The 27,414-nt window shown below is 40.2% G+C and overlaps 1 protein-coding gene and 1 pseudogene across 3 annotated transcripts in view; both read right to left on the reverse strand.

The window, feature by feature from the left end:
- PIK3CB (phosphatidylinositol-4,5-bisphosphate 3-kinase catalytic subunit beta) overlaps positions 1–4,644 on the reverse strand; it is a 174,216-nt gene extending 169,572 nt beyond the window's left edge. For 2 of the 3 annotated variants that reach the window (XM_039837280.1, XM_039837279.1), the window contains exon 1: positions 4,511–4,644. The gene's annotated coding sequence lies outside the window, so the exon portion shown is untranslated. Of the gene's footprint in view, positions 1–4,286; positions 4,411–4,510 lie in introns of those variants that run through there. The other variant, XM_039837278.1, reaches the window with a different exon arrangement.
- A 22,439-nt stretch (positions 4,645–27,083) lies between these two features.
- On the reverse strand, positions 27,084–27,202 carry LOC120582613 (uncharacterized; annotated as a pseudogene).
- Between the last annotated feature and the right edge of the window lie 212 nt (positions 27,203–27,414).

Raw genomic sequence — 27,414 nt, forward strand, 5'->3', positions numbered from 1 at the left:
TAAAGACTTTATAAACATTCCTCCATCTACAAGGTTAATTACTTCACTGCATGTAAACCCATTATGTTGAAGACTGGAGTTCTCTCACTTATATATGTAAGTAAGAAACCAATAATTAGATTGATCTATTATCCACTCATTCCAGTTCTGGCATCTTCTATCTGTGAGAAATTTTCTTTAAAAAACAATTAAGTCCAAGTGTTAAGAACTTGGGGGAGGGGGGGTGACTAAAAATGGGTAATAACATGGGGGAATTCTTTGGGGTGTTGGAATTGTTCTGCATACTGTTAGTTGTGGTAGTTACAGGAATTTATGCATGGGTTAAAATTTATAGGACTGTACATGAAAAAAGTTAAGTTTTACTGTATGAATAATTTTTAATTCAATGTCACTCCCCTTTTAGAAATGTTCTTTATTAAAATCTCTTTAGTTGTCTAAAAAAATAAGTCCACTGACTTAAAAAAAGGTCTAAATTAGAAATATGCAATCTGCTTTATCAGAGCAACTGGTGGCTAACACACTATACCTCCCCAAATATACATCTAGTCCCTTTTTCCCTCTCTCAACTACAGGTTTATGACTCAGAATTATTTAACCTGACATAACATAAAGTCTACCATGGAATATATAGAATAATGACTTAAAAAGGAAGTACACCAGTTTGAAGCCACTTTCTAAAAGGTAAAGCTGGACCCAATGGCTGGAAAATCCAAGACAACAAAGCTTAATTATAAAAAAAAGTAGAAAGGCCTCTGCAAGATAGTTTCCTCTCATGCAAAGTGTTCTAGCTGACACAACTACTGGCTCATAGACACTTCTTTAAAAAATAGCCCATGAAAATCGGAATGGAGAGGGGACAGAGAAAAAAAAAATCCAAGTTTCAAAATTTGGGGAGGGAGGTGAAAGGTAAGAGGAATGAGAGAGAAGTAAAGTGATCCCACAAAAGCCTGAAAATCTATGACCTTCTCTCCTACCTTCCTTCTTCTCTTCTACTAAAGATTCAGTCACTAGAATTCTTCTAGTCTAATATTTCCTCTTCCAACTTATAGTTTTTCTATATTTCCACTTTGACAATGAAATTGTACACTTCTAATTTTTCCATACCTTTATTCACGTACCTGCTAGATAGTTTTCAGGGCTACAGTCAGTCTCAGGCAGGGGGAAAAAAATCCTAAATTATTTGCCTCTTTCTACAACATGACAAAGCTGTCAAATGAGCAGTTGATAGAAACCAAATGATATGGATCTATCCCTGAGATTTGGTAAACTATGATAACTCTAAATCAAATCAGAGGATACATACATATATCCACAGGTGCATGCACATTCACAGGAGATGGGGGGAGGTGGGTCTCGGATTTTTTTTTAAATAATGGAACTGAAATAAAACGACCTGCTCTCTGTAAAAATTCCAACTGCTAGCCTACAGGATTTGGTATGCAATACTAGATCAAACTACCACATTCTAGAACCAATCCCCTCTAGCCAAGACCAAAATTCAATGCTTCAAAAGAACAAAACAAGGCTGGAAAGCTTGTTTGGTTTCTTATTTTCAAAAATACTAGCGATCCAGCACACAATTAACAAAATTCATATTTGTTTTCTTATCAATGGCTTAATTTCTAAACGCTTGTTAGTCTTTTCAGGAGGTACAGGATGTTAATGAAGACTGAGGGAATAAGGATGTCTAACAATAACTCTAGGCCTTCTGATTACTTCCTCATTTGCACAAATACGGAACCAAAAAAAAGTGTAAAATGTGTTGAGTATGTTATACTTGGAATCAGAAGATTTTATAATATTTCATTCACACATTCATTAACATTAGTTAAATGTTCCAGACACTTCTAGTTACCGAGAATACCCCAGGGAAGACAGACAAGGTCCCTGCCATCAGAGAGCTCATAGTATGTTGGAGGAAAAAAACCATCAACAAATGACCAAAAAAAGAAGCAAGATAATCAGCAGATAATGCAAGTAAGGAGTCTGGATTTACTTTTTAGCGTAATGAGAAGCCACTAGAGGAAAGTTAAGTAAAGATCACTCTGCTTGCTGTTTCAAAATGGACTATAGGAGAGCAACAGCAAAGGCAAGAACAGTTAGGAAGCTACTACCCAGGAATAACTGACGTGGTAGCAATGAAAACAAAATATATTCAGGATATACATTGGAGGTAAAATTGACAGAATTTGTTCAAGGACTGGTCATTTGTGTAGGTGGGGGAGCCGCGTGGCAAAAGGATGAAATAAGAATGGACACCAGCTTTTCACTCAAGTAGGGTGGAGGAGGAAGGCAGAGGGGTGCTCTTATGAAATAGAAACTGCTGGGGAAGGAATAGATTGGGAGATGGAAATCAAGAGCTTCACTTTAAACTTGGTAAGTTTAAGATGCCTGTACACAAAAGAAGTAAAGATAGCATGCAAGCAAGAAGAAATTTGAAGTTCAGGACTGGAGATAAAAATCTGGGTCAACAACAGCACATTAGACCATAGGGCATGCAAGATAGGATCACCCAGAGAGAGTACAGGTAGAAAAAAGGTGAGGGCCAGGCTTGGAAGCCCTGAGGCATTAGAATGTTTGAATTCGGGAAAAGAAAAAGTCAATAGGACAGAGAGAAAGAGTGAAAGAGAAGGAAAAGTATAATATCCTGGACTATCCTTTATATATGATTCTCTAGTTCACCACCACCCTCCCAATCTGCTGGTGACACACACTCAAATACCATAAATTAAAAAACTGAGGCCCAGAAAGACTGAGTGGCATCCTGAAAGCCCCAGATATTTGGGACCCACGTCCGGCTACAACCAAAATGTGACTTGACCCCTAGCCTTTTCACAGTGGCTAACAGTGCTTCTACTGTGGAGTTCACCAGTCTAAAGTTAGACAACAAGGCAGATCCTAATTTAGGAATAACATAATTAGAGTACAAGGTTCGTTTTTAATTCTTTTCTATGTATTTTGTTCACATTCACAAAGCAAGATGGATCAAAAGTCTATGAGTGAGTCGCTAAGAAAAGCAGGAAATATAGGCGAGAGGTACAAAACTGAGATAAATCGACACCCAGCTCGATTTTCTCTACTTCCAAAAAGCAACCTGACAGTGAATAAGAGTGTGAACCAGGGGGTGTAAAACAAAGTTTTTTGGTTTTGGTCATTTTTGCTTTAGTGAATACAACTCCAGTTTTAAGAGTTTTATGTCACTAGGAAACTAGGTTAAGACCATTATCCCAAACACCCTCTCCTACACTACAATAATACCATGACTTAAACAGTTCTGCTTTTACCATAAAAATCCTACAGAATAGCATAAAAAGCCCCAAATGATTAATGAACTGCTGAGAATTCTGACTCGCTAGAGATGATTTAATTAGGAATCATATCTCCAAACATCCATTCAGTGCTTCAAAATGCTCATCTAATTTAATTATGATGACTTCACCAGACAGTAACACTGCCCACAACGATGTTTACAAAAGCACTTGTCACTCCCTTCGGATGTAGCAATGCAGAAAAAGGAGTCTGTTCCCATATTCTTTGTGTTTATACGCTGTAACAAGTGACAGACTAGCAAAAGTGCTTCTAGTTTATGTGTCCTACCATCTTCCATCCCAAGCTAACCCTAAATGTCGCTGGCTTTTACTTCAGCAGTAATTCCCACTCGGTACCTGAGACAGGTATTCCAAGGCAGCCTTAGCCAGAAAAAGACTACAGGACTCTAGAATGAGACTACAGGATTCTATCCAGACCACTGTAAGATAACAGACTCCGGTACTAAGCAACTCCGGTAGAGGTTACTGCAATACCAGAGTAGTTCGGAAACAATGTGCTCCCCAAACATACACACGCAGCCCGGAATCAGCAACAGCTAACAAGAGAAGCTGCTGCACCAGGGTTGCTCCCTCACAGCCTACGGTTTCCCGGTCACTTGCTGTTTGGTCACGAACATCGTCTTGTCCTATCCTCGCAACAACCCTGTAATGTACTTATTATTATTCTCATTAACAAATCAGGACACTTTGGCCCAAGGCCCCAGAGCTGGTAAGTGGTAGCGCTAGGATTTGAAAACACGACCATACCCCAACAGTCCAGGATCCCCGCCCCTAAAACACACTCCTGCGCGAAAAGACACCTGAGGGTCGGGAAGCTCCGGTGGTGTCTGCACAGACACAGGGAGCGAAGACACCGCCTCTTCACAGACGCGCCCTTCAGGAACGCGACCAAAAGCGCCGGCGGCCCGGAGCGCTCGGCTGCGTCTCTGCCGCGGGAGGCCGGGGAGCACCGCTCACCTTGGAGAAACCTGGGAGGGCCGCAGTCAAGCGAGGTGCCCCCGCCGAGCTGGCGTCCTCCGAACCCGCAGGAAGCGCGGCGCAGACAACGAAGTCGCCGGCGCCACAGACTGTGGCCAGCAAGAGCGCGCCTCCGGCCCGCGCGGGGGCACCTCAGCGGGCGACCGCGACCGCGCCGCCTCTGAGCCGCGCGGCATATCCGGGTCCCGCGCCGCCGCACTCACCTGCCCGGCGCCGCCGGCTCCCGGCTCCGAGTACACGGTCAGCAGCCCAGACCACAGCGACGGTCCAGCTGCGGCGTCCCCATCCCGCCTCTCTCAGCCACCTCCCGCCTGCCCCACGCGGCACTACACCAGCCCGCTGTCCACTGCCATGGCCGGTTCCTCTGCCGCCGCCGCCGCCGCCGCCGCCGCACCGACCGACGGAGCACGCGCGCGCCGCCGCCGTGACAGTGCTCGCGCGTGCGCGCGCGCGCGCGCACCGCCCCAACCGGCCTCCCAGCAGCCTTCACCCCGCCCCGCGCGCGGCTGGAGCCAATCGCCGACCCTGCGGCGGCCGCCGCAGCCCTTCGGGACCGGACCGGACGGGACGGGACGGGACGAGACGAGACGGGATGAGACGGGACGGGACGGGACGGGCGGGGCAAGGGGAGAAGCAGCTCTGCCGTCTCCCGCTGCCCACCCTGCAGCATAGCTGTTTCGCGGCAGTTGTGCTCCTCTTTGCTGTTGTAGGAGGACCGCAGGATCGGGAATCTTCAGCAGGCCTTCAGAACAGACCCACCACCTGCCTCAACCGTGGCACCCTCTGAGAGACCCCCTCTGTTCCTGGGCCTTGTTACTGGCCTTCTCTTCGCAGTTCCTCTCCCTAATTCCGTTCTGCGACTTTGAACACAGCCCTCGGTTCCTGTGGCAGTACTTTGCTTTTCCCACTTCCCCTTTGTCACTCCGGTTGTGGAGATGGGGACTCTATCTAGGTCGGCTGCCCCACAGCTGGCCCTTCAATCTTGGCACTGTTAATGGCCCTAAAAGAAAAAGTCCAGCCTTCCAAGCCCAAGATTCTTTTTCTGTGTGTTCATTTTTGCTATAACAGCAGCTAACATTTGTCTGCAGAGCCTTATGGTTTACCTAGCCCTTTCGCATACCTTATCTCCTGTTATCTTTGACCTCAACCAGGAAATTTCATGGCCCTCTTTCTTAGTTGGCACACTCGAATTTCACTTATTGAAAACCAGAATTTTATCTTATTGTAAAGCTACTATACTGCAAAGTTATTGTAACTTACTATAATAGCACAGGCAAATAGTTGAGTAGTCTGATAGAATCTAGAAGTAGAATCTAATATAAAGCAAAGGTGGCAAACAAGCCAGTGATAAACGAATAATTTATTTAATAAATGATCCTGGTTTAATTGACTCTTTTCATAATAAATCAAAAAGAGGATCATGCCATATTTAAAAATAAATTCCAGAAGAATTAAAGATATAAAATATACAAATCAAAGACTTAGAGGAAATTTTTTAAAGAATAGAAATATAACTAGTGAGGAGATTTTTAAGCAAGACAGGAAGGCCAGAATCATTAAAGAAAAAATAAAAACATTTGTCCTCATAGATATTCTGAAAGTTTTGCATGACATCACAATAAGACAAAAAAAGTAAAAAACAATAGAACTGCACCAAACATATGGCAAACACATTGTATCTCTAACATAAAAGAGTTTCTATAAATGGATTTTTAAAAAAGCTAAATAGCTCAGTGTTTCTAAAATGTGGGCAAAGTACAAGCAGGCAATTAGTGGAAGACAAAAATCTAAATTAATTAGCTGCTTATTTTACCAATAGCATGGAAAAGCAAATTAAAACAATAATCCATTTTTTTCTCATTAGATTGGCATTCATAAGAGCAATCAGTGATATGCGTGGAAACGAGCTCTGGTTATATCACTGATGGAAATGTAAATTTCCGCAAACTTTCTAGGAGTAATCTGGGAATATCTATTAAAATTTGAAATATACATACCTGCTCATTGACCAAAAAATACACCAACTCTGCCCCGTAGAAAAACTACAGAAACAACCAGTTGTAGGGATATACATAAGGATGCTGTAGTGGGTTGAATGTTGGTCCTCTAAAAGATATATCTACTTGAAACCTGTGAGCATAGCCTTATTTGGAAATTGGATCCATGCAGATGTGATTAAGGAACATGAAATGAGCTCATCCTAGATTTAAGGTGAGCCATAACTTCAATGACAGGTGTCCTTATAAGAGAACGGCAGAGGGAGATTTAAGATACAGAGACAAAGAGATGAAGGAAATCTAAGGAACGAGGCAGAGATGAAGGTGATGCATGTACAAGCCAAGAATGCCAAGGATTACTGGCATCTACAAGAAGCTAGGAGAAGGACATGGAACAGATTCTCCCTCAGAGCCTGTAGAAGGAACTAACCTTGCTAACACCTTGATTTCAGACTTCTGGACTTCAGAACTGTGAGCAAATAAATTTCTGTTGTTTTAAACCACTCAGTTTGTGGTAATTTGATAAAGTAGCCAAAGGAAACTAATACGGATGCTTATTGTATTGTTTGTAGTGCAAAACAAACACAAAGTGGAAACAACCTGATTGTCCATAGGTAATGGAATCCATGAATCAATTGTACTGCCTCCATACTATGGAATATTATGCAATGATGAAAATGAGTTAGATCTATTTGTATTGACTCAGAGGGATGTCCACGGTATATTGCTGAAGCGGAAAATGCACTTTTTCAAGTGATAAAGAATGGTATGATCCTGTTTGTATATTGCTGACCATTTATGTATATATTCATGTGAGCATAGAGAAAGGGATAGAAGAATTAACACTAGGCTGATCACATTGGGTGCCTCAGAGGGCTGAAAGAGGAGGGTGTGAGGTGGAAAGGAGTCATCTATTTCTTTATAGATCTTTGAATTATCTTACTTATTATAACCAGTATATGTATTATCTTATTCCTTTAATCTAATAAACAGTTTTAGAGGGAAAAAAATGTGACTGATTTTAGATCATGACTAAAGTTGTGAATGTAAAGAGAAGATTCTATCTGTCCAATTTTAGAAGATTCAGTTGTTCTCCATGACCCCCATTTCTCCACCACTGAGTTCTGAGCTATACTTTCAATGCATAATTTGGTCTTATTCTCCTATTTTTCTTCTTTCCAAAAACTTCTGAGTATTTCCTAGATTTACAGAATTTTTTTTTTTTTTTTTTTAGAATTTGAGCGCTTTCTTTTCGCTGTATAAATAATATGTTCACATGGTTTGGAATCTAAAATGTACAACCAAACAAAATCTCTCAGCTATAAAGGTCTCCTTACAGACAACCGGTGTTGTCAGTTTCTTGAGTATTCTTCCAGAAGTATTATATGCATATATTAGCAAATACAGACATATTTTCCTGTTTATTTTGCACAAATGGAAGTGTTTGATTTGTATTTGGGTTTTTTTTTTCACATAATATATATCAGGCTTTTTTATATCAGTACATATAGACTTTATGTACTCTTTTTAAATTTCTGTTGGTGTATAGAATACATACCAAAAAACTGCACATGTCACATATTTTCACAAACTGAACACACTTGTGTAACCAGTTCCTAAATCAATAAAGAGAACATGACAAATATCTTAAAACCCACTTGTGACCACTTCCAGTCACTACCCTGTTTCCAGGGGTTACCACTATTTTTCTCCTGTTTTTGAACTTCAATTAAATAGATTCATACAGTGTGTGCTCTTTTTGTGTTTGGTTTCTTTTGCTCTACATTTCCTCTACATTGTTTTGATATTCATACACTACTGCATGTAACAGTACTTTGTTCATTCATTGCTATATAATATTTCATTGTATCTGTATTCTATTTTATGCCGTGTAATATTCCATTGTAAAGATATACTATAATTTATTTATCTTGTCTTTATTGATGGATATTTGAACTAATTCCAATATTTTCATATACAAACAATATTACAATGAACAAACTTGAATTTATATCATTTTGCAATATGCAAGTGTAACAACAGAATAAATTCTTAGTAGAATTTATTCTACCAATAGGTATAGGTATTTGTAATTTTGGAAGATATTGCTAAATTACCCTCTATATGAGATGTACCCTTTAGACCCCCAATGCAGAGTATTTAAGAGCTTATTTTCTTAGAATTTTAGAGCGCAAAGCTTGGAGACTTAAAAATCGTACTGTACAGCCCGCTCATCTTACACAGAGAGAAATCGAAGCCCTTAAGCATGAAAATTAACTTGCACAAAGCCAGAGAGCAAGTTAATTATCATCCTCAGATTCTGAAGGAGCAGGCTTGGATGCTGGTCTCAAGTATCAGAGAGAGCCAACAAAGCCTCAAACATCCTGTCCTGCCCACAGCTATTGGCATGCAGCCCCTCTCTCCCCTCCTCTTCCCCAACTATCTTCAAAGACCAGCACAAAAGGCCCAGCCGCACACACCATGGCCACCAAACATGGAAAGAGACAGAAAGGGAAAGGCAGATGTAGGGCAGAGGGAACTGCAGAAGGATGAGCAGCAGCCACTTGAGGAAAGATTAAACTGCAATAGAAAATAAAATTCGAGAAGCAGATTCAGGGAGCAGTAATATTGGAGACAGAAGGAGAAGCAAAAAGGCATGGATTTCTGTCTCTTTTCCAGTCAAGAAAAGCATTTTTACAAATGCCTGATTATCAGTAAGATCACTTGCAAATATAAAATGCTGGCTTTAAACAGGCTATCTGAGGCAACATTATTTGGTCTCCTCACATTTGTCTCTTTTATCTACTGCCTCCCCAGGACCAAGATTTATGTCTAACATATAGTAGATGCTTATTACATATTTTTTAATAAATGAATTTCATGGCAAGAATCTGAGGCCCAAGGAGATGAACGGGCTTGCTCAAAGTCACAGAGGCAATGGAAACCCAGCTCATCTAGGCTGCTAGTTGCTCCTCATGACCCAGTGAAATGGCCTCATTAAGTTCCCAAGCACTGCTTATGCCAACATTCCCAGCTGAAGGAGAAATTCTCTAGGAATACTCAGGAACCATTCCTGGGTTGCTGGGACTGATGAAACGTTCATAGCTTTGTGTGAGGAGTCAAAGTGCATTCTTATAGGTACCAGAGAGTAGATTTATCCTCTCTGGTGACCTCTTTCCTGCTTGCCTTCCTGAGGTGTATCTATTTCGGTGCTGAAGGTCCGGGAGGATTTGGGTTCTGTTTCTTAGATTTTCTTTATCATCCTCACAATCCAAGCTACATCTGCCTTTTTATCTTAGCCAACCCTTCTCTAAGGCCTTAGCCTCAATTTCACTTTCTTATGACTGCTGATCTCTTCCTATTCCACTATGAGACTCTTGTTCTTGTTTTGGCAGAGGCAACAAAGTTATACTCAGAAACTGATTCCGTCTTTGCCAGCAATTTGTTTAGCACAGGTTCATTGTGGGAATTATAATTTCACAAGCCAATAGCATACAGGATTATATCTCTTAATAAGCCAAATAAAGAAATAACATACTCCAAACAAATGATGGATTAATCACAGGGAAGGCAAAAAGAATAAAGTCTAAATTTAGAGGTGTATCATTTATACGAGTTTTGTTTCTTGGGATAGTTGGCCTAACCAACTGCAAGCTGACTTCCAGCTACTAGTGCAAAATGAAATTCTCTTCTTGCTAGACCACAAAGATGCCACCGTTCACAGACAGGCTATGCTGTTCTGAAGGTTATCACTCCAGGGACCATTATACCGTTTAGCACCACTGCCAACCAGAGTCACCTTGGCCACAGCAGGAGCAAGTGTTTTAAGATCTCTGGAGAACTGTTTAGGTCAGCAAAGCATCCCTTTACCCAGACCAAAACTCTCAGACAATCTTCAGAAACTCTCAGTATTTATAGCCTAAATGTCCATCGGCCATAGGTGGATTAAAACAACTTCGCTTAAGTCGTAAACAAATGGATTTGAAATCATCACACCAATACCCAACAGACTTCCACCTCTCAATCTGATAATCACTATTTTTTCCAGCCTGTCTCCCCAGTGGAATACAAGAAACTTGAGGGCTGGAATGCTTTCTTGCTCCCTTCTATGTCGTTAAGTCCAAGCACAAATGTCAGTTGGTTTTAATTGAAGGCTTTCTTTTAAAGAAATGCTTTACTCACATTTTTACCCATGTTGTTTTAGGAAAGGGTCCAGAGTTCAGATACACCAATGTACAACCTACAGAGCTGAAGCCTGTGGGAATAGGGAGAGCATTCTGAGAAGGAGAATGCCAGGCATTGGGACACAAAGGGAACCAGACATTATATTCTACTATAAAGCAAAGTAAGAGATATTTAAGGCTGAGGGTGAAATTTTAATAAAACACATATGGACACTCACTCACCTGAGCACACACATACATATACACATAGAGATTTTAGCTGAATTATGTGATATTATACAACTTTAAAAAGAATGAGCCATTTCTATATAAACTGGTCTGGAACAATCTCCAAAATATTTTTTAATGAAATAGGTAAGATGCAAACCCATAAAATATGCTACTATTTGATTGTGCATAGATTATCATCAGAAAGACACAAGAAATTAACAGTGATTCCCTGTAAGAAGGAGAACTAGAGGCTGGGAAACAAGAGTAGAAGGAAGAATTAATTTTTATGGTTGTTCTTTATGCTATTTGAAATTTTTATCATACTCACGAAGAAGGGGGAAAATTTCCCCTCTTTTCCCTCATAGTTCTTCTGACTAATCTAATAATCAAATTGACATGAAACAGATTAACAGGAGAAAATAACCAAATTTAATTATGTACATACGGGCCTTCAGTAAGACTCATGAGACCTCAGGATAAATAGGAGAGTTGAGGGTTATATGTCATCTTGAGCTAAGGAGAAAGGAGGGTAGTGGTTTGGACTTCAAAGGGAAAGTAGGCAATTCACAGGTAGATGAGGAGGAACAAACATTTGGTGAACAAATTCTTGCCAGGCCACCCAGAAACAAAGAGACACAGAGGGGTGTCTAACAAACAGGCCTTGCTAGGTTCCTCCCTGATTGCCACATTTAGTTCATAGTTACTGATGATGATAGTTCCTTTCCTGGAGCAGGTCCTTTATCTAAAGTCTTTTAGACAGTTCGGGGTAAAGTCAAAAGTTCTTCCTTTTTATTTTGTATCTTAAAAATAAAAAGGTTAAACAACTTAAATTAAATTTTAAAAAAGCAAAAAGCTTAAAATAATCAATATCCCAATAAAGGCATATTTTGGTGTGTTGGACTCTGCTCCCCCTCTCTAACATGTTACTTATTATATATACAATATAAAAATATACAATATATATGATAAATGATATATGATATATACTAATGTATTACTAATCACATATAATAAAAAATATATACTATATATGATATATATATACACTAACATATTATCTGGTGCATAATAGAAAATATATATTGTGTATATCATATGGTATATAACATATTAACATATTACCTATTATATATAATATAAAATATATGCTATCATATATATCATATAAAAAGGTTGTAATTTAACAAGAGGTATTACTGTCATTGAAGAAGGAAAGAGGCAAAAAGCAAGAGAGGAAGGGGTGGAGTCTAGTGATCAAGCGGGTGTGGCAATGAGGGCACTAGAAGGACAGGAAGTAGGCTCTGGGACCAGGCTTACAAATTGAGAAAGCTAATCACACTGTATTTTAAACCCAATTAATCTTAAATCCTATTAACTTGCAACTCTAGAATGGAGTCATTCACTAAAAAAAATAAGTTGAATGTTGAAAAATAATAAATCAGGCACTTTTAAAACCAATTAGCACTCGTATGCTGGGTTAGGTAGATCAAAGATTGTAGCCCTGGTTCCCTAGGGGTTTGGGTGTGACTCTCTGTCTTGTGGAATGTAAGCTATTTAACAATAAAGGCACTGCCCTGTTTGTTGTTAAGGACAAGCCACCCGAGACTCTAACCATTTTTTATAAATATGGAAGATAATGTAATGCAATTAAATTAATTTCGAAATAATCTGCTACCTTGAACAGCTTAGATCAAGAATTTTTTAGCTCATTAAGAAGGCATCAGAGGCAGAAATGTCTCACACTCAAAATGCCAGTGGCCTGTTTGCAGTTTCACCCTAATTCACCTATGACTGAACTTTTATTGGAAGCCTATATTCAGCTTCTTGGACAGCTCACAAGGCCTCAGATTTGCAAAACAAAGCCCTAACTTCAAAGGGAATTTTTTAGCTGAAAAATGACTCCATCGCATCTTTTTCATTAAGCGAACACAAACTGAAGAGTTGACTTTCTTTAACTTCTACATCTTAAGCAAGTCTTTATTTCAAAATGTAGGTAGATAAGACAGTTTGGTTTCTTGCACTAATTTTTGGTACGTAAGTCAAGCGGAGCTCAGAAGTCTAGAACAGTCTTGAAATACCTATGCAAATGAAAGGGGAAGCTTGCAGGTACAAGATGGGTCTCAACAACAGAAACCTGGATTACTCAATCTAAAGGGTTGAGACCTGAGAGAAATGCGAAATGACTTCCTTAGTCCTCAATTCTTCAGACTGGTCAAGGGGCCAATAAATGTTCCTTTTACAGGATCAAAACTTACACTGTCAGAGGGGTCAAGGATGTTCCATCCAGACTAAACTTTCAGAATGAAATCGGCAAGTATTTGTCAAGTATCTCCTTAAGAGCTACTAAGAGGAATTCATGTAAGGCAGTGTTTTCCAAATTCCAATAATAGGCAGACTCTTTGGAGGGTAAAAAAATGTTTCCAGACTGTTGAGACTATTCACTTCTTCATTCATTCAGCAACAGTCCCAACTATTGGGATAAATGGTGGTGATATAGGGGTGAAAAAAAACTACATGATTCCTATAGCATGAGCTGCAGAGGAAGAAAGAGTCATTAATGAAGTCATGACATGATTAACTGCAAATTACAGCTAAATTGCCATAAGATGGGGTTGCCTGATTCTGTGAAAGTAAATAATAATTGAGGAATTGACTGAGAGGGGAAAGCAAACATTTCCCTAAGGAAAGGAAAACTTGCCTCAGTCTGAAAGAAGATTAGAGGAGGCAAAGAGTGAGGGCAAAAAGCTTCCCAATCAAAACAGTCAATGCAAGGGTCCTGTGGCAGGAGGGAACATGGCCATTCGTATCTGAATTCGTTCATTTAATCTTCCTAATAGCTAAATTAATTAAGTCTATTATTACATGTATTTTCAAGATGAGGAAACAGGCTCAGTCATATCTCCTACCAGACTGTAAACTCCTTGGGGACAGGGTATGGATATATCGTTTATTTTTATACCTCCCACAATTGACACAGGGGCTTATTCTGAGCGAGTCTTAAGCAAATATGTATTAGTTCCTTTCACCTGAATCCAAACAGCCAGCAAGTACTGAAACAGGAACTCAAACACCATCTGTTCAGGACAATAGCCCCTGTGCTTCCCACACCATAATAACTCCTGTCCTCCAGCCTCCCTGAGTTCTATTCTTCCAGGGTTTTAATTAATTCAACTGTTTTCTATGAGTATGCAATTTATGGCCTGACCACATATGGCAGCAAAAATATATTTTTTTAATTTTGTATTTAATTTTGTAAATCGTTGTCATCTGTTATTTGCAACAACAACCAAAAGTGGAGAAAACACACCTGACTGTACATATCATTAAATGGCCTTGAGGATGTAACACAAGCCAACCAAAGCACAGAAATCCAGAGTTCACCCTGCAACAGCATCCTGAAATTGTGTCTCCACTTCCACTCTGATTCTTTGAATGAGCTTCCCAGGTGTTATTTCCCAGTGATGACATGACTCAGTATCTGGAGCCCTGGGTTGCTCTGAGCAGTAAGGTACTATCTTAACATACTTTTTGACCCAACCCCTATTAAAGGCATTTTACAATGCAACCTAGTACATATGTGTATTTTTTTTAAATTTTGTATTAGTTTCAGGTATACAGCACAATGGATGTGTGTATTTTTATATGTTGAAATAAAAATACGATGGAATATAACACCCTTATTATGTGTGATGAATTCTGATGTTTTCTAGACCATTTCTATTTTCTACTCTATTCTATTTCTTGTTTTAAGAATTGTAGTTGCAATCCACCAAGTTAATTTCACCATGCATGGACCCTTGTAATTTGAAAAACTCTGGCCCAATGCATATGCAAAAGTTGCTGCTCCTTGAGTACAGGAACACATACAGCTTATTTACCTGTATCCTAAGCACTTATTGCCTCCCCTCTTTACCCCCTGAATAAATAAATAAATAGTACAGGGAAGAGGCATGAGAACTACACAAATTGACTAGATATTAAACCAGAGCCTGCTACATGGTTCTAGACACTGGAATCTGCTGATCAGCATATGGCCAGACCATGGGAAACCTACCAGAAGATTCCTGCTGAGATTACTAACAACTACTTCCCCATGCTGTTAATGCTGAAAACCCATATCATGAAAGAAAAAAACAGATATAAAACCCAATTATTTGAACACTCAAGGTCTCTTTCTCTGGCTTTGAGAGAAGAACACATCTCTGTCTGTGGAGCATTATTCCTTCTCTAATAAACTTTCCTTTAGTTTCTAATGGACTCGTGCTTGAATTCTTTCCTGTGCACAAAGATCCTCCCTCAGTGTAGGACTTGAGTCCCCAAGGGGGGAGGATTCACCTCATCTTTCATCACTACTATGTACAAGTGAATTGGGAACTAGGAATGCAACTATGGCCAAAACTAAGAGCCAAAGCTGTGGGGCTTACAGCCTATTGAGGGAGACAGACTTTTGACCAATATTAAATTTAAAATAATTGTTAAAAAATTAAGAAATTGCTATGAGAATGTTAGTCAGATAGATGCAACTTAATGTATGGGGTCAGGGGAGACATCTCTCGAAGTAGGTGACATTTCAGCTGAGACCAAAAGTCCAAGTAGGAGTTAGCCACATAGGATTTGAGAGGCAAGGGAGTGGGGAAGGCATTCCAGGAAGAAGAAAGAGCATACGTGTCAATGAACAGAGGCAAGAAGGAGTTGAGCACATGTAGAATACCTCACCAAAAAAGACCTGGACCTCTGTTGTTTCTATCCCCACTTTTCCTTTGGAAGCCCCAACCCCCTACTCTACATGAGCCTGGTTGGTAGGCTTATATGGAAACTCTACCCCTATCCCACAGGTATGAATAGGGCACCCAGGCTGGCCAATCAGAGGTCTCCATTTCTCTGGCTACAGTGATGAATGTGATTGGTTCAGGGAGGAGCAGGTGACCTCAACTGGACCAGTCGAAGTCATCTTTATAATTGGTATGTGGAAAGAATCTCTTTCTCTGAGACTACAGATGTAATAGCAAGTGAAGCTAGAGCCCTCTGTCATTGTGTGAAGAGAGCAGGTCAGAAAATGAAGCTGAAAAACAGAGAAAAAGAGAGCTATCAGCAGGAGCAAGAGAGAGAGAAAGAACACCATTTGAAACTCTGGGTCCGGACAGGCCTAAGGCCAGCGGATCAGTAACACTTCACAAGTGTTTAAGCTAATAACTCCACTCTTGGCTAGTGCTGGTTTTAGTTGATTCTCTGTTATTTGCAACTGACTACAAGTGAAAGGAAGAGTAGAAAGCCAATTAATTTATTTTTAAAAATAAGAACAGAAATATATGTGTGCAGGTCACAGACACACTTCTTCCATGAATAGGAAATTTGCCTGGAATGTGCCAAGTTTCAAGCATTCCAGACTTATGAGGTTGGTCATTTTTTATTTCTTTTCTTTTCTTTTCTTTTTTATTCTATTCTATTCTTTTCCTCTCCTCTCTTCTCTCTTTGTCTCAAATCACTATATCAGCTGTGTGGAGAAAGGTTAGAGTTGTTTATAGAGAAAGCAGGGAAGCTATGATATATTTTTAGCTAGAAAAATATCTAGTTAGAGTGGCTTAGCCCAGGGTGTGGTGATGGTACTAGAGATGAAGAGAAGCAAATTTAAGAACAATTTTGTAGAAGTGCTAGGACTTGTTGATGGATTAGATGTAAGAGTCTGAACTGTTAAGATGAATGAATCAAATGGAGAATTTAATCCACACTGAGTCTGGTAGTCACAGAGTAGTTGGTATGTCCTAGATCCTGTGACAGGAGCTAGGATGGCAGAGACAAGACAATGTCTGCCTTCAAGGTGCTTAGAGCAGAGAAGGTCCTAACATTCAGAAAAGAAACAAATAAACAAACAAACAAAACCCGAGAACCCCAGGAATAGAGAAGGGCTCACCTGGAGTTGAAAATGAACTTTGTAGTCCTAGACACGGGGTGGGGTGGGGGGGGCTAGGGGTGGCAGGGTGGGGTGGGGAGCGGGGTGGGGGAGAGGCGGGCCTGGGCCTTGCTTTTGTAAAACAGAACCTGTGTTAATTGTGGTAATTCAGTGGTAATTCAGACCCAGGTTGCTGTGGTCAGGGGAAGAATTTAGGATGGGGCAGGCACTGAGTGAGGAGAAGGAGAAGAGATGGGGGAAAAAGTATGTAGGATGGGAGCCCACACTGAACTTCATTGTCATAGCCAGCCAAATGGGATTTGGAGAAACAATGTTTATTAGAGTAGTTGTTACATAGTGATAGAATGGTAGCCTTCAAGTGCAGTACCAAGCCAGCTATCTCAGAGACCACAGAAAGTCTCTCAAACCAGGTTAAAATGCTCAAATCACATACTTTATTAAACCAAGGAAGAACACATAGGGAAAAGCAAGGGGAATGATGGGATAGGTTGATACTTTTAGGGTAAGATGAAAAAAAAGCATGAATCTGAGGAGGACATTATATTTATAACATGTCTGTTGGCCACATCAGCCTTCCCTGCTAATGGTACAGTTAACAAGGACCAGAGTTGAGGTCTGAGCAAAGCCCTCCCACAGATGGAAGTCTTCCTGGATCAATGACACACACTAATGCCAAAGAAATACACAGCCCCTTATTCCTGGTCATCAATGTAGCTCACCAGTTAGCCAGCTGAGCAGCTATGGGTTTTATTTATATATTTTAAAGAAAGGATGGGGCCAGAATGATTATCATTCTCCACATCAAGATTTCATGCATGAATATTTAGTATCTCATGTATATTAGGGTATCATGAATATTTAGAGATACAGTGCTTCATGTATATTCAGTACCTCAAGAATATTAGGTATTTCTTGGTCCCTCCTTCCCTTCTGTGTTTAACATACACATCTTATACTTATTATCTTCACTTAACAAATTTCTAAAAGGTTTTGTTTTAATTCTATGACCTATAAACTTATTCATTTTCTAAAATAGAAATGAATAGTCTACAAAGCAAATGAACATTACAGTAGGACTTCCAGGTATCTAAGAGTAATCTCTGCAAGTGAGTAATGAAAGAAGCCCCTGGGAGGGCACTTCAAAGGCTAAAAAGAGGGAGGGACTTTTTTCTCTTGGGAGGCAAGAGCTGAACCCAGGAGGGGAAGAGGGGCAGCCAGAACCTTGTAAGGGGTGCTCAGGGGCCTGTGCCAGAAGTGCGATACGGAAGCAGCTAAGATAAGCATATGCAGCTAAGATAAGCATATGCAGCCTAGAGTCCAACCCAGGCAGGGTTGCTGACACCCAAACTTGAAGCTAGCAATTTTTCCCTAAGGACCCCAGGAAGAAGAATTCGGGGAAGAGGTGAGAAGAAGCCCAGCTCAGCCTTCGGTCCGTGAATAATGACACTCCTCCCCATACTACTCATACCAGGACTCCCTAGGTTTCTTGCAAATCTGTAACTTCCTTAAAGTTAGTTATTTTTGTTACTCCTTGTTTCCTTGCAGCTGATCTAGTAAAATGAACAGGATTTAAGCAAAGAAAGGCGGGAATTCAAGAGGGATTGGTTACTTATTTAGAAACTGAACTGGGGAACTGAGAACAACCCCTGTCGGGTAGGTAGGTGGGGGTGAGAGTGGCTGTGAAAGGTAGCTTAGCACCCTGGGAGTCCATGGGGAGAGCTAGGAAAACCAACTCCATCCCAGGGGAGGTATGAGAGCTGAATGGGGCCCAGTGGGAGTAGGGGTGAGAGCTCTGACTGGGGCAGAGCAGCTAGCCCCTCAGGGAAGAGTTGGGCTCTTTCAAATCACTTTGCTTTGTAGTCAGAGGTGTAGGAACTGACTGCAGTGCGAAGGGGGAACTGTGGGAAGCCGTTCTGCCCGCTCCTCTCCAGGCTTCCACCCTTCCCTCTGCTGCCTCTCCAATCACTGTACACTCATTGTCTGTTCTCCGTAGGTCTCCTCAGCCAGACCATGAGCATCCCTGGAGCAGGCACTGTGTCCGATTCACCTCTTTCTGCCTCACAATGTGGCCCAGCATGGGGCCTGACACTTGGAAGTTTCTCAAAGAGTTGCTTGTTGAATGAATGAACAAATGAATGCTTTCTCCAAACTACGCTGAACTCTGGATGGGATTTACAAAGAAGGAAAAGCCTGATTGCAGCTCTCGACTCCTTACACTAATCACCCTGAATTCAAGGAGGCAATGAGCCCCTAAGGTTTGGTTTCTATGTCTGCGTGCATTTTCCTGGGGATATGGTGCTATATAATTTATTAGATTTTCAAAGGGGTGCCTGTCCTCCCAAAAAGATAAGAATAATCATTTGAGAAAATAGTTCTGGGATGGAGATTTTATATACATGTTCTCAGCATTGACCTCCCTGAACCAAGTTACTTTTCTTTGCAACACTACTGTTTTCTTCCTGTGTGTAATCTCTTGAATTTGTCATTTGGTAATGTCATGATCTCCCATTCACCTGAGTAAGTGGTAACAAGACACTGATGGGGTTTGGGATACCTATGGTACCCTGAAATAGGCACCTTGGCATATTAAATATCTAAGCTGAAAGAATTTTAAAAAGTGACAGAAGCAGGAGGGTCACTCTGACCTCCTTCCCCTTCTTTCCTGAAACAGGTCATAAAACTACCTTGTTTTAGGTACCAGGAGAAAGGAGGACATTCTTGTCTCCAGGGACAGGGAATTGGGGAACGAGGCTGTATAAACGACCCTCATTAAACTAACTTTTGTCTTCCTGTTTACTTCTTCACCACTTACTACTCCTATGCCAAATCTCTCATCTTGTCAATTCTTCACAAATGCAGTATTTATCTAAAGATATATAAAGCTTCCTGCTCTGGTCACTTCTTCAGGTCTTCATTCTCTTGTGAAGGCTCCCCATGTACATATAAAAATTTAATAAAATTTGTATGCTTTTCTCTTGTTACTCTGTCTTTGCCGGTTTAATTATCAGACCCAGGCCTTTTGAGCCATACTTCTCTTGTCCATGTCTGGAAGTGTACATTCCTTTCTAATAAAACTTTTCTACTGTAAAAAAAGATATATAATAATGATAATAATAATTTGCAGACCCAGCCAAGGGCCCTAAGAGGGTTGAGGAAAACTTTTTCCTCCCCTACGATGCCATCATCCAAGGCCCCCTTATTGATTTCTCCCACACTCCTGGCTCCTTGGCCGTTTTGTAGGTGGGAAGAGTGTATAGTGTGTGGTGTGGGGGGCTTGTTGGAAGTGAGATCTCTAGGACAGAGGCAAAACCAGGAAGAGAGCTGCAGATATCTTGCTACCTAATCCAATTCTTCTTGAACATTCAATAGCCTCGCCTCCCTCTGCATAACAATGGAAGGAAAGAGAGGTGTGTGTGTGGGGTAGGGGTGGGGGTCATGTAATTGAGTTAAAAGGTGTAATTACCCAGACCCAGGAACAGAGGGAAATTAGCTCCCAGAAAAGAATGTTGAAGACAGCACACAGAGATGATGAATGGGCAAATTAGTGAGAAATATTCACTTGTGTGGGGTAGCAAAAAAGCGAAAACCTCAGTGCTGAACGGGACAGGCACTGGAGAAACCTGAGGTAGGCAGCAAGGACCAGGTCCAGGCAGGGTCAGGAGAAGTGGAGAGAAGCTACAAGCCAGTCCAGGATTTTGCAGCAGCTGCTGTGGCCTCATATTGAGTATCGGTGCCGCAAGGGAAGGATGAGTCAGTCGCAGTGGATCCAAGTTCTGCGTACAAGAGCTGCAGGGAAGGCACTGGGCAAACATCTTTCTGGCGAGCAGGCTAGCTGACCATTCCAATGAGGAACCCCTCCTGATCATGGAAACTAAATTGGCCCTGGACTCAGCCGAAGGGCTCATTCGCACAGAGATTGAGAGTGAGGGGCTGTTTTAAACTCCCTTTCCTTCCTCTGCCAGGAGGTTTCTGCCAGATATGCCACCCTTTGTTCAGTGTCAGAGTTGTCTAAAGCCGGGGTTTACATAGAGCAGAAAGAAGGCAAAAGGGTATGTGTCAGATTATGGTTGCAAGTATCACATCTTGCTGTAGGGGGCAGGAAAAAGTGCTTTGAAATTAAAGAAACTTCTTGGTCATGGGTGTGGCTGTAATGGCATAGTGCACCTTGGTGCCTCCTGGGACAGAGTGAGGAACTGTGGGGATCCGGCCAAGTGGCATCTGGTTCCTCTGAGGAAAGTAAACTCCACCATCCCATTCTGACATTCATGCCTGTTAAAAGGATGGCAGGATTGAGTTTCATCACTCAGCCTAAGCGATGATTTCTGTTATTGGGGCAAAGTTTGTGATTGGTGACTTTGATTACATGGGTTTATGTTTGTTTTTTAAATTGCGGTAAAATATGTGTCACAAAATTTGCCATTTTAACCATTTTTAAATATACAGTTCAATGATGTTAGTTATATTCCCAAGGCTGTACAACCATCACCACCATCTAGTTCCAAAACTTTTTTATCACTCAACTGAACCTCTGTATTCATTTGTGTGCTTTTTATTTTTATTTTTTGGTTAAAAAACTGTTTCTCTAGAGGATGCTGGTCTCCGTTCTGGTAAGCGGGGCCAAGTCAAATCAAGCCTAGTCAAGAGGTCTCTTCACCTGAACTTTCATCACAGGATTGCTATGAGTTCTTTTCTGTGTAAACAATACTTCTACTTTCCTTCTACACATGCACACTTTTAGCAAAGTAGATATTATATCAAACTACTCCAAAAAATTAGTGCTTAAAACTACAATCCCTTTACTTGCTCACAACTCTGTGAGTCATCAATTTGGGCAAAGCTCAACTGAGCAATTCTTCTATTATCTACTAAGGTCATTCATGCCACTGCATTCTTCTGGTGTCTCAACTGGGTCTGGATGCTATAATATGACCTCATTCTGTGAGTGAGACATTCTGTGTCTGGTAGTGGCTATGGGGTGGGCGGTGTACTTCCAGCATGCTACTTGGGTAGCTGGGCTCCAAAGAAGCAGGAGAGAGAGGTCAAGACCCACTGTGCAAATAGTTTTCAAGCTGCTGCCTGAATTATCTTTGCTAATGTCCCATCGTCCAAAGCAAGTCACACAGCAAAGCCCAGAGTTAATGTGAGAGGGGTCTTGATGAAAGTCCAGATATAGGTAGATGTGGTTCAGTGCAACCATTGCTGTATCAATCTACCATACCTACCTACTATTTTGCATTTTGCTTTCCCCCTTAACAGTATATCTATTTTCCAAGTTGATATAATTATCATAATAACATTTGTGATGACTACACCATAGTCAAAGACTATGCCAAAATGTACTTAATCATTATTGTTTTATTTTCCACATTTGTTTTAATTTTCATTATTGTAAATAAGTTATTAGCTAAACAGATATTTATTGAGTACCTACTACGTGTGAGGAATTATTCAAGGACACTAGGAACACAATTTGTTTAGATTATTTGGGAGAGCATGAGAAAATGTAGACAAACACATCTATTCATTTGGACATGTATTTACACGTTAGTGCATTCATTTACTCGGTACACATTTATTAAGTATAAAATTTTATGCCACAGGGATCGATAATAATTAATTAGAGACCCAATTGGAAGCCCAGAAAAAGGTTCCAGGCTTTAAACCTGCAGAGGTGTTGTTGGCGTTGTGTAAATTGAGATCATGGCTATGTGTTAGCCAATCCTTCTTGGTCCACTGACTTTGAACAAATAAACTCTTGTTTTACCAAACCAGAAACAAAATATGCTGACTGAGCCTTCTTTACCAGGAAAATTGTATTGCATTTCTCTTTGTGATAGGAAAGGTTAGAACAATAATATGTGATCTTACAGTTCTGGGCACTGAGTCTGTACTATGTCAGCTGTGAAAAACAGATGTCCCTGCATCCAAGTGACAGCCTTTTTTGGGCAAGTTTATTTATGTACCTTTGTGCTAAAAAATGAGGGGCATTTTTTTTTTTAAAGCAAAATTCAGACTCCTTGTCCTTAAGGAGCTTATAATCCAATTGTAAAAATAAGACCAGTCCACCTGGAGATATAGAATTAAGGAATGTTTTACATTGAAGGTGGCCTAGAGACCCATCTGGTCCTGAAATTCCCCACCAAGGTGGAAGTCCCCTTACAAAGTAAGTACTCTGCAGACGGTCTTTTTTTCTTTTTTCTTTTTTTTTTTTTTTTTTGTTTGTTTGGTAAATCAAAGACATCTCTTTATTTGACAGAATTTTAAAGCTAGAGTAAAAGACTTTCAAAGATACAGAATGTTGCACATTTTGGGACAAAACTATATTGCAAATGGTCTTTTTTTCGCCTTTGTACCAACACTTCTCTGGTGAAGAAACTACTATTAATTTTTTGAATTAGAAAAGCAATATATGCTTAAGGTAACACTTTGAAACAATATGGCAGGGTATAAAAGTAAAAAGTCAAACCTCACCTCCAATCTTCTACCTTCCACCATCTGGTGAGGACTGTTAAGAATGGTGAAGATGGCTATTTTCTATACTTGTACAAACACATATATAAACATTTTCGCCCCATACTTTCGATTGTAATCTATTTTTTAAAATTAGATACAAAATGATATAAAAGAATATACGATGAGGAGAAAGTCTCTTCTATCCCCTTCGCTCTTCCTCTAACCCCTCAGTTCTTCTCCCCAGAAGTAACCACTGTTATTACTTTCATGTGCATCATTCCAGAGACAGAACATGCATTTTGCAAGCACATAGGTTAATATTCTTTTTTACATTATTTATTTATTTAAGTTAGTTTCAAGTATTCAGTACATTGGTTAGACATCTATATAGTTCATAAAATGATCCCCCCAATTGCTCCCTCCCTCCCCTGACCCTCCACCTAGCCAAAGTATTAATGCTAACTGCATTCCCTATGCTGTGCTCCCCATCCCCGTGACTATTCATCGGATACTAATTTGTACTTCTTTAACCATTTGCCCCATTTTCTCCCAAACCCCCTCCCCTCTGTCCATCACCACATTGTCCACTATATTTGTGAGTTTGTTTTTGATTAGTTTGTTCTTTTCATTCCTTAGATTCTACATATAAGTGAAATCATATAGTGTTTTCCCTCTCTGTCTGACTTAAATATCTTCTAGGTTCATCAAAACAATATCTTTTTCCATCCCCTTCCTTAGTCTGTGTGTGTCTTTTAATCTGAAGTGAGTCTTTTGTATTTTTTCTTCTTAAAGAAGCCCCTCCAACATTTCCTGTAATACTGGCTTGGTGGTGATAAATTCCTTTAGCTTATTTTTGTCTGGGAAGCTCTTTATCTGTCTTTCGACTCTAAGTGATATCTTTGCTGAATAAAATATCCTTAGTTGTAGATCCTGGGTCTTCATCCTGTCAAATATTTTGTGCCAAGCCCTTCTGTCCTGCATAGTTTCTTTTGAGAAATCAGCTGCCAGTCTTATAGGTGTTCCCTTATAAGTAATGAACCGCTTTTCTCTTGCTGCTTTTAATATTCTTTCTTCGTATTTAATCTTTGGCGTTTTAATTATGATGTGTCTTGGTGTGGGCCTCTTTGGATCCCTGACTTTTGGAATTCTCTGAGCTTCCTGGGGTTTTATGTCCATTTCCTTCACCAGTTTAGAGAAGTTTTCCATCATTATTTCTTCAAACAGCTGTTCAACATCTTGATTTTCTTCAGTTACACCGATCAGATGAATATTTGGACCCTTAATAGTGTCCCATATGCTCCTTAAATTATTTTTATAGTCTTGGCATCTTATCTCTTGCCATTCTGATTGTGTATCCTTGGCTTTCCTATCCTCTAGATAGGGCATTTGATCCTTTTCTTTATTTGTTTTGTTTATTCCTTTGTTTGTTCCATTTAATATACTTCTCATCTCAGATAATACGTTCTTCTTTTCAAACTGGTTCCCTTTTACAATTTCCATTTCTGTTTTTACGTTTTTTATCTCTTTGTTGAAGTTCTCACTGAATTTATCTACACTTTCTAAGAGATCATTGAGCATCTTTATAACCACTGTTTTGAACTCTGCATCTATTAGATGACTTGACTCCATTCTATCTGGCTCTCTATTTTCTTCTCTCATATGGTTTTTGCTTCTTTGTCTTCCTATTTTGGCTGCCTTTCTGTGACTGTTTCTGTGTACCTAGCAAAGCTCCTAAGTCTCCCGGTCTTACAGTGTGGATTTGTAAAGTAGGTGTCCAGAGGCACAGTCCTGAGAGGGGTTCAGCTGCAGGCCAAACTTAGCCCAAGCCTTTGCCCCTCTGGGGCTACCCGTTAAGATTCAGCAAGCAATCCACAGATGCTGTGCTTATAGTTGCCTCAAAAGGCTGCACCAAAAACCAATGTGACTCTAGGCACTGCCTCCAGTGTGAGTCTAAGCACTGCTCAGCAAGGAGCACCTGACCGCTAAGGATATACCTGGATGTCTTGGGTGGGGCCATGAGTTGGGGGAGGCAGAGTTTCAGGGAACCTGGGCAGAGCGACCTCTGTTATCCAGTTCGATGACATCACGGCTTATGGTGGCACTGTGTCTGGTGCACTGGTATGGGAAAGGGCTCAACAGGGAACAATGGATACCACTGGCACTTCTGTACAGAGTGAGTCTCCCCTTGGCCCTCACTCTGACAATGTCTCCCTATAAATCCCTGGTGCCCCCTGTGCGCAGCCAAATTGGCACTGATGCTTTGAGCGAGCAGGTCCGTCACCGTGCAAATCCACTCTCGGACCTCTTTAAGAGGTGTCTGCCACTGCAGCTGCCGCAGCCTCTGTCTCACTCAACCGCTCGAGACCAGGCTGCCCCTTGTCCTCGCCCCTACCTTCTGTCATTGCAGGGTGATTTCTTGTATTTTTCCCTAGTTGTATGGCTTGTTCATCTAGATCACAGGCTATTGTTCCTTGCTGCTGCTCCTTGTTTCCGTCACAACTTTGATTTGGTTGCCAGAGGGATGAACAGAGCCTCTATCTTCTACACTATATTTTTTCCTCACTCATTAATATTCTTTTTTCAATACAAGTGTTAGCATACCATGTACAATACTTCCCCCTTGCTATCTTAGACATTATTCCATAATTATTACTTAGAGGTGTTTTGTTCCTTTTAAAATGTACACAGCATTTCATTGAACAGATATGTCATAATTTATTAATTCAATCTACTTATGAATACTTTGGTGTTACCAACCTTTTATTACAAACAGGGCCACAATTAATAACTATGACTAGACATTTTTTCATGTATGTAGGCAAATTTGTAGAATAAATATCTAAAAGCAGAATTTCTGGATCAAAGAGCAGATGGATTTGCTATTTTGATAGACATTTCCAGTTGCTAACAATAGAGGCTGTATCAATTTGCATTCCTTTCGTCAATTATGAGAGTACTTCCCCCACCATGCTGTTACCAGGATATTAACGAATTTTTGAAAAACTTCTGCCAATTTGGCAGGTCAAAAATGTTACCCTTAGTTGTTTTCATTTGTACTTTTCTTATTATGAATAAAGCTGAACATCGTTTCATATATATATACGAGGGCTATTTGTGTTTTTTAACAATTTTTCCTATTTGTTTTTTCTTTTTGTTTTTTTGTCAATATCTAAACTTTTAATGTATTTTTAAATTAGCTCAATTGAAACTGAAAAATATTTTCCAGTTTGTTATTTTTATGACGACTTTTTTTTCATGCAGGAATTAAAAAAAAATTAATAGTTGAATTTAGTGAAGTTAAGTGAAATCAGCTAGAAAAAAGACAAATACTGCATGAACTCACTTATATGTAAAATCTAAAAATTTGGAACACATAGTAACAAAGAGTAGAATGATGATTACCAGTGTCTGGGGTGAGGGGGAGGAAATAAGGAAATGTTGGTAAAAGGGTACAAATTTTCAGTTATAAGATAAATAATTTCTGGACACCTAATATATAGCATGTTGACTAGAGTTAATAATAACGTACTGTATAGGTGAAATTTGGTAAGAGAATAGATTTCTGGGGTTCTCACTGTAATCAAGTGAAAGCTGGAACTCTTTGAATTATAGCCAATAAGTTGAGTGAGAAGGAGTGGGGGCAAGGAAAGACATTTTATTGAGAAAGCCAGCAGGCCATGAAGATGGTGGACCAGCATCCTAAAGATCTTGAGAAAGTACAGAATTCAGACTTCTTTTATATCAGGGAAAGGGAGGAACATGTGATGTTTGAAGTCAGGAGGTGGTTGATGCCAAAGACACCCAATGTCAGCAAAGGTTCAAGGGGGATGGTGAAACTTTTTTGCTTTTGGTCAACAAAAGCCAGTTGCCAGGTCCTAGTCGAGATTCCTATACATCTTTTGACAAAAAAAATCATTATTTTACTTATTTATTTATTTATTTAGACAAGACAACCCTTGGTTGACTACACAGATTGCAAGGACCTTGTTAGTTTACGATCCCTTATTTTTTTATTCTTTCATGCCTACAACAACTGGTCTTCCTAGGTGGTCTCCCATCCAAGTACTAACCAGGCCCCATCCTGCTTAGCTTCTAAGATCAGACGGGATCGGGCTTGTTCAGGGTAGCATGGCTATGGACTAACAATCATTATTTTTGTACATAACTTTCTTATCTCTTTGGGGAGGTAGTTTCGAGCCAGGAGGTTTTTTCAGTAATTCCTGGGCTACAGGTTAGATTCCTTTAATGATTAGCATATCTATGTGCAGAACTAAGCAAAAGCTGCTAATGGACATGTTTTGGGAACTGGGCAGGCTTGAGCAAGAAGGAATCAGAAAGTCTTATTATTTTAT

Source organism: Pteropus medius, unplaced genomic scaffold (assembly GCF_902729225.1).
Source record: "Pteropus medius unplaced genomic scaffold, Ma_sr-lr_union100, whole genome shotgun sequence".
Taxonomy (NCBI): Eukaryota; Metazoa; Chordata; class Mammalia; order Chiroptera; family Pteropodidae; genus Pteropus; species Pteropus medius.